This window comes from Pseudopodoces humilis, chromosome 15, assembly GCF_049639895.1.
Source record: "Pseudopodoces humilis isolate 2021_Gansu_Grassland_sample_001 chromosome 15, ASM4963989v1, whole genome shotgun sequence".
NCBI classification, from domain to species: domain Eukaryota; kingdom Metazoa; phylum Chordata; class Aves; order Passeriformes; family Paridae; genus Pseudopodoces; species Pseudopodoces humilis.
In genome coordinates, this window is record NC_142214.1 from 322021 (window position 1) to 329639 (window position 7619).

The 7619-nt window shown below is 45.2% G+C and overlaps 1 long non-coding RNA gene across 1 annotated transcript; it reads left to right on the forward strand.

Moving 5' to 3' along the window:
* The first annotated feature begins 233 nt into the window (after positions 1 to 233).
* Positions 234 to 1086, forward strand: LOC148183047 (uncharacterized). Its single transcript, XR_015773911.1, has 3 exons — positions 234 to 489; positions 627 to 681; positions 971 to 1086. It is a non-coding gene; the product is annotated as an uncharacterized LOC148183047 (long non-coding RNA).
* The last annotated feature ends 6533 nt before the right edge of the window (positions 1087 to 7619 follow it).

A 7619-nucleotide genomic window follows, 5' to 3' on the forward strand; every position in this document is an offset into this window, starting at 1 on the left:
CTGCTGAATTCTAAGCAGGAATAAAGCTTGTGCAGCACATGGAAATGCACTTTCCTCATGGGCACAGCTGTGCAGAGCAGTTTGATCAGAACTCTGCAGATGTGACAGGGGTGAGGAGGTGGAGGAGAAGAAGGGGTTAAATGCCTGTACAGTGTGTGGGACGGCTGCCACACTTGTGTGGGGAAGGAGTCACACTTCTGCTGTCCTTTGCAGGTGTCAGTTCTCAAGGCACCAGCACCACAGAGGATGATGCTGATTGACACAGCCCTGACAGAAGCTTCCAGCTGAACCGGCTGGCCAAAGTAAAACATCGCCATCTGAAAATCTGCATCTGATCCTCTAAGCTGAATTTGAGAAACAGGATGGCTAGAAAGTGATTCTCACTCATTGCTAATGTGGGTTTGCCTGGTGGTGTAGCCTTGAGCAAGAGCAGCTCTGGGGAGAGTTTGGACAGGTGTGCTGCTCCGGAGCACAGCGAGGAACATCCCGGTAATATTTCCATATTTCCTGAGGAGCTGGGGGAGCAATCACTGCTGAGGAATGCTGGGAATCACTCATGGCAGGTCAGTGTCTGAATCCTCCTTGACTTAGGGTCTGCCTTTGTTATGTTTCTGTTGTTTCCCCAGATGAGCTACGAGGAAGGCAGAGATTCCCAAGAGAGGTGCTGTCCATCCTGAATATGTGAGTAGCTCTCATTATTGTTAATGGGAGTTGCATGTGCTCAAAAAGCTAAGACTCCCTTGTGATGCACTGAGATAGAAGACTAATATCTAAATGATGTGTAATTATTTGAGCAAATGGTGTAACATGTGATGTCTTTGTTAGGTCACTGTTGTTCAGAGAATTGTCCCAATATCATTTTTCCCTAGGAAAATGATCACACAGAGAAAGTAACAGACTGTTAATTTCTGCTTGCTTTTATTTCAACTCTCTGTACTCCCTTCTTGTTTTCTAAAACTTTTATTTTTAGCTTCTAAACCTTGTAAAAGACAGGAGTCTGGTCCTTCAGAAGTGATATGGTAACACTGGTGATCATGCTCTGTACTTGAATGGAGTTGGATTCCTGAAGAATCTCTACGTGGCAGACAACTCTGGAGAACTCTTCCTCATGCAGTCAGGTTCAACAGCAATGTTAAAGTATCACAGGTGAAATATCCCTAACGAGAAAAGTTTGTTAAAGAATAAATTTTTTCCCTCTTTGAGTATGGCAATAAAGCTGATTTTTGGTGCTCTTTTAACTGCATATAAGCTCTGACTGTGCTCAGGGTGCTGGTAGGCACATGCCAGCTGGGTGGAACACAAGACCAGTGTGACCAGAAGGTACAACAAGCTTTGCAAAGAGGAAACTTCTTGGTTGCATTGCAGCTGTTTGAGGACAGGACAGCAAATGAGCAGAGAGTGGAAGGGCTGCTCAGCCTCATCCTTGAGGTCAGAAACAAAAATATCGATTGTAGGGTGGAAGCTTGTTCGGCAGAGGGGCTCCTGTACGTTCGATTCTGTTTCGTTTCAGAGATGGGATGCCAAATAAACCTAATATGAGCGATGGCAAATCCGATACCCTGTGCCAAAATAGGCAGGACAAATGAAGCTGTCATGCTTTGCCTTTCCTTCCTTCTCGTCCATGGCACAGAGAGGTCTTTAGAGATCAGACCTTTCCTTCCCGCAGTGCTTGCGCTGCTGTTGTCACCGCTGATGCCCCTTGGCCAGTCATGCATTGCTGATCGCCATTCAGGTGAGGGACAAAGGAGGGAGCTTAGCAGTCAAGAGGATACTGATGAGAGGGGAAATTGCTTATTTCAAAGGCTTTTAAAGCGCTCTTCTCCATCTTGACAAAAACAGTTACCGCTCTCCTTTTATCCCCCTGTTTAGAGTCAGACGGTGTCCATTCTGAAGAGCTCTGAAGAAACCCTCCTCTCCTCTGTGTTAATCTCTCTCGGTTTGTGCCAGCGAGAGGGGACTGGGGCATCTGCATGGCCGAGGAGTGAGTGCTGGCCAGCACCAAGCCCTTGAGAGGATGTCAGCAGTGTGCCTTTGAAACTTTGAATAAAATGGACATGAGGGCCGAGGAAGAAGACAGAATTCCACAGGTAGCTCACTAGTGTGTTTTGAAATATGCTGACTGGCTTTCTCTTATTGCATAATCCAACCTGGATTCTTCAGTTTTACAGCTGCACCATCAGCTGGAAAATCACAGAATTTCTTGGAAAGTAGCTCAGTTGTTCCCTCCCTCCACTCCTGGCTCTCTCTTGTGAAGTTTAGTGCTGGCAGCTAACATTGCCTGCATGCCATTTGTCTGATACCAATGGCACAGCTTAGACTTAAGGTGATAACAGCTGCTTTCCAACTTTGCTCCTTTCCAAGGGTTGCTTGGACTCTCACTATTTCCTGCATACAGTTTTTGGTTGTATTTGTCACTCCTAAAGGGCCACACCCCCACGTGAGGCCTTACCTGCACTTCTTTCACCCCAAAGAACTTGCAATTGCATAGACAGGTGGGCAGGGTGTAGGACAGGGATGAAGCTGCTTTTGCTTTACAAGTGGGGATTTAAGGCAGAGGGAAAATAGATCTTTAAGGAACTGGGAAGGAGCACTGGTGCCAGCCCTTTAGAAATAGGGCTTTGTGGAACAAAAAGCAGCTGAACATAATCAATAGTGTAATCTTCTGGCTTCTTCCTTGCAGGGTTAAAGGGGCTTTTTCCCAGGTTTCAGATGCTGCCATTTCCACCTGACTGCATGGCAACCAGTCTGACTTACCCAGTAGCTGTGCCAACTTGTAGTCTTTTATGGTCACCCATCGGTTACCTGTAAAATTCTTGGCTGTCATGAAATTCGATCCCAAAAGGTTTAAGTTAGGTTAACTCTAAATTCTTGGGTTGGGATACTTTTGTGTTAACTCTTATTTTGGAAATAACATGACTCAATGGAGTCACAATAGTAAATTTTGAAGTCTGAAATGTTTCATTACACTTTTCTAAGTCCACATAAATGTTTTGTGTCTGGGCAGCTCAGCTGCTAAGTGCAGGTTCTTGAGGTGTGTTGTTTCTCAGGGACATTAGCTGGGAGACAACTGTCCCTATTCTTTGTTTGGTAGGGCCCTGGGCAGACTGGCTCCTATGAGGCATCACAGATTAACCAAAATCTGGCCCTGGGCAAGAACAGGGCCTACATTCACCTCTTTCTTGAGTGACAGGAGTAAGACTGGTAGTGGAGTGCACTTGAACAAATGCACAGTGCCTGAGCAAAGCATCTTGCATTTTCTAAACAATCTCCTACACAAATGGTATTTTTCATTGGAAAATATTCTCTGTCCTTCTACAAAGTCGGTATAGGCTTATGAGGGTTTGTTCCTGGTGGAGGTAAAGGTTCTTCCCATCTTGAAAGCTGGAGAATATCAACTGTCATAATTGAAATTCTGCTGTTGATGTTTTAAGCATAAAAATGTGTTTGGTCAGTGAATGTGGTTCAGAATTGTAACACTCTCAAACTGCTCCCTGCTGTATACAGAAAGGATGTGAAATGGCATTTTTATCAGTCAGTGAAAGCTTAGTTTAATTGGCTTCAGTCAAGTTTCTGTATTGTTCTGCGTAATCTGAATTAAACATTGGTTTGACTACATATGTGGCTTTATCTTCCTTGAAGACATAGGGTGCTCAGTCAGACAGTAGAATCAGCTTTGAAGTTAAGTTATTCATAGCTCAAGGATTGATTCTGACATTAACACTGTTTCCCTACACTCCTTGAAAATGCATCCCACCACCCCATTCTTTCAGTTCCTGCTTTTGTATTAATTTTAAATATATGCAATTTCATAGTGAAAATAAAAGCTCCTCTCCTACTCTACACATGAAAGGTTGAAAAGACCAAAACTAGAGGTATTAACAGGGAGCATTGAGTGTCTTCTTGCTCATGTTTATAAGTTACCAGCCATCATTTACCTTCATGTAGAGCTGTTTTACCACCTCCATCTGCGAAGAGGTTCTGTCACTTCACCCCAGGGCTGGGGCAGAAATTCCTGCAGTGGAAGTGCTGAAGGCTTAACCACACAAATGCTTAGCCTGGATCCTGCAAACCCATGTTTATTCTGACATACATGCCTAATAGCTTAGAGTCACCCACTTAACTGGCCTTTGCTTTTAGCTGGCAGGTACAATTGGGTTAAATGACATTTCCTTCTCTTTTCTCTTTTTGCAGGGACATGTGGGGGAGGAAGCATGACTTTATTCTGAACTTTCTTCTTGTTTCTTTAAGGAACTTTTTGTGTGAGAAAGATTTGATGTCAGCGCACAAAAAAATGACTTAAGATTTGCATTCTTTTGCCACAGGAATAAATGAACAAAGTTTGCAACTGAAAAGGCATTTTTACACCTTTTGTTGTTTAGTAACATAGAAATCCCATTATGCTTCATGCATAGCCCTAAGGAATGTGCAAACAAGTATTAGATCAATGGCATGTCTCTGCAGCTTCTTTTATCATGAGTATTTAAAACTGAATATTCAAACATTCATTCATATTTCAAACATCTGTCTCAAATAGTGGATTTGTGTTGGAGTATGTTTTATTGCCAATAGATAGGTTAAATGTAAAGCTTTTAAATGTTTTATAAGTTGCAGATGCTTAGCTATGGTCTTGTAACAATGTTTGGGGTTTTTTTTAAGCAACAAAGTGGAAAATAAGCAATAAGCTTGAAAAGGTACCTGGGGAAAAAGAGTTTAAAAAAAGACAAGTACCCACCTGAAAGAAGGCACGTGAAAAGCTGGTGTGCAATTCAAAGAAGCCATCTCGGCTTCAGCCAGTGATCGTGGGGTCTGCATCATTTATGGACACTGTTAAACACCTTTCTTCCCCGGGTGTCCACACAGGAACCACCTCCTGCATTTGACAATCGCCTCAGCAGTGTGGGGGCAGCTCTGCGGGGCAGTACCGGGCTGGGCGGTACCGGGGTGGTGATACCAGGGTGGGTGGTACAGGGGTGGGTGATACTGGGGTGGGTCACTGGGATGGTCACCAGGGTGGGTCACTGGGATGGTCACCAGGGTGGATAACTGGGATGGTCACCAGGGTGGATAACGGGGATGGTCACCAGGGTGGATAACTGGGATGGTCACCAGGGTGGGTCACGGGGATGGTCACCAGGGTGGGTCACTGGGATGGTCACCAGGGTGGATAACTGGGATGGTCACCAGGGTGGGTCACTGGGATGGTCACCAGGGTGGATAACTGGGATGGTCACCAGGGTGGGTCACGGGGATGGTCACCAGGGTGGATAACTGGGATGGTCACCAGGGTGGGTCACTGGGATGGTCACCAGGGTGGATAACGGGGATGGTCACCAGGGTGGGTCACGGGGATGGTCACCAGGGTGGATAACTGGGATGGTCACCAGGGTGGGTCACTGGGATGGTCACCAGGGTGGATAAGGGGGATGGTCACCAGGGTGGGTCACGGGGATGGTCACCAGGGTGGATAACGGGGATGGTCACCAGGGTGGGTCACCAGCTCTGGTACCCCATGGGCTCATCCTGCCCGGGCTGTGGGGGGGTTTGGGAGAGGCTTGGTGGCCCAGCTGTGCAGGATGTGCCAGCTGTGTCCCTGCACTGTGTCCCCCAGTGGTGCTTGTGGACCTCCTCAATCCCACTTCAGCTTATTGCTTTCTTTTGGCTCTGTCCTTTAACAGTCCTTCAAAAGGACACTGAAATCAGACGTGCTCACCCACTTTCGTGAAGAACAGATGATTAAATGCCATGTTAGGGGGAAGGCAGGGCAAGGCTGTTGCTGCCCTGTCCAAATGAATAAAATTCAACCCTTTTTGAGCTTTCTTGCCTGTTTCACCTGGACTGGTCCCATCGTAACCGTGGGAGCTCCTGGTGCAGAAGTGCTGCAGGGCCTGAACATGAAGCTGGCTGTGGTGGTTTCCCCAGAGCTTGAGCAGATGTGGAGCCATGTGCATCTGTGCTAAGCATCCTCTCAGAGGAAAACGTCCCCATGTTGAAGAGATGTTCAACATTAGAATTAAAAATACGTTACTTTTTGTGGTGAAAATATTTTTCAATGACAGGAAAGCTTTTATTTATTAAAGCAGTTCTGGTTGTGGTGAAATTTTTGCTGTCTCTCTAGAGTATAGGCTGCCTGCAAGACTCCAGTCCTTTAAAGAGTTTTTCATATGTTCATGTTGTGAATTCTGACTTTCAGCCATAAAAAAACTTTTGTAGAACTTAGACTTTAAAAACAAATTAATATTCAAGCAAACCAAATAAAAAGCAAAGAGAATACATTCCTTTAAAGAAAAGGCACCTCTCCTTTTTGTTGAGCCCATTATATCTGGAATTATTATACTGAATACGTCATAGTTCATTTTGCAAAAATAACAGATTAGAAATATCTTAAAAAGGCCTCTCTTCTAGCAATAGTCTCCTGGGAGCTAGATTTCTTTTTTCCTTTCATTTTTTTTTTCTAATTTTTTTTTTTCTCTCAGGACACTAATAACTGGTTTTGCACCACTTTAAGTTGTTCTCATCTTGCTTGCAGTTAAACTTCAGGAGTTGACTTTAATTTTTGCAGGTGCAAATACTTCAGCATCTGAATATCTGGCCTTTACCAAAAGATGCTGGCAAAATCTGTCTTGCTTGTGGATTTTCTGCATGTATATTTCCACTTTCAAACTGTAAGACACTGTGGAGTGGTTCAGCAAAATTCTTAAATTTAATATTTTCCTAATCTGTTTAAAATAGGATGGAATAAGACTTACTTTATATAAAACTGGTGTTTGTTTGGCATTTATCTTTTTGTAGGCTGAACCAATTAAGACGGTGCATTGTGTTAAGCCAGTAAAAATGTGTGCATAAACAAGATCTCTACACAGGGCACTGCACCAGTTCTTAGGTGATCAAGCTTTTTTTTCCCTCAGAGATCTACTAGATCTACTTTTTGATCCAAGTATTTGCATCCAAATATTGCAACTTTGTAGTAATCGAGACTTCAGCTCTCTGGCAGGCTTGATGTGTGTTTCCTGTAATTGAAACAGGACAAATAGACAGGTAAATGCCTTCATGTGTGACCTGCCTCATGGAGGACTGAGACCTTGCAGGAACACCATAGGTGTTGCTGATGGGGGAACCTCTGTTTCCATTTCAGTCCCTGCAGCAGAGTGGTCTCATTGCACTCTGTGGCTCTTTGAGCATCTTTCTCCTGGGTTTATTCAGGTTTTCCCTGTGCCAGTCCTGTGCTCAGTGTATCAGCAGCGAGCCCTGCCTGCGCTGTTCCTGTCGCTCGGAGCCCCATCCCCTGCGAGTGTTCCAGGCCAGCATCTGGGGCTCTGATCCAGTGGAAGGTGTCTCTGCCCATGGCAGGGGACTGGAATGAGATCATCTTCAAGATCCTTCCAGCTCAGCCCATTCTGTGACCACTGGGGACACGTCACGGTGGCTCTTGCAGCCACAGCCCTCGTCTGTCTCACGAGGTCCATCCTTCCTTCCTCTTCAGGTGCTGTCCTGGCCCTGGCAGCAGCTCCTCATCTGCACTGGGCAGCTTCCAGCTTTTCCAGCTCAGTGCTCCTCCTGCATTTGTTCTCTTCCAGCTGCAGTTCTCACTGTCCATGTTTTGTGCTGTTCGTGTTGTGCTG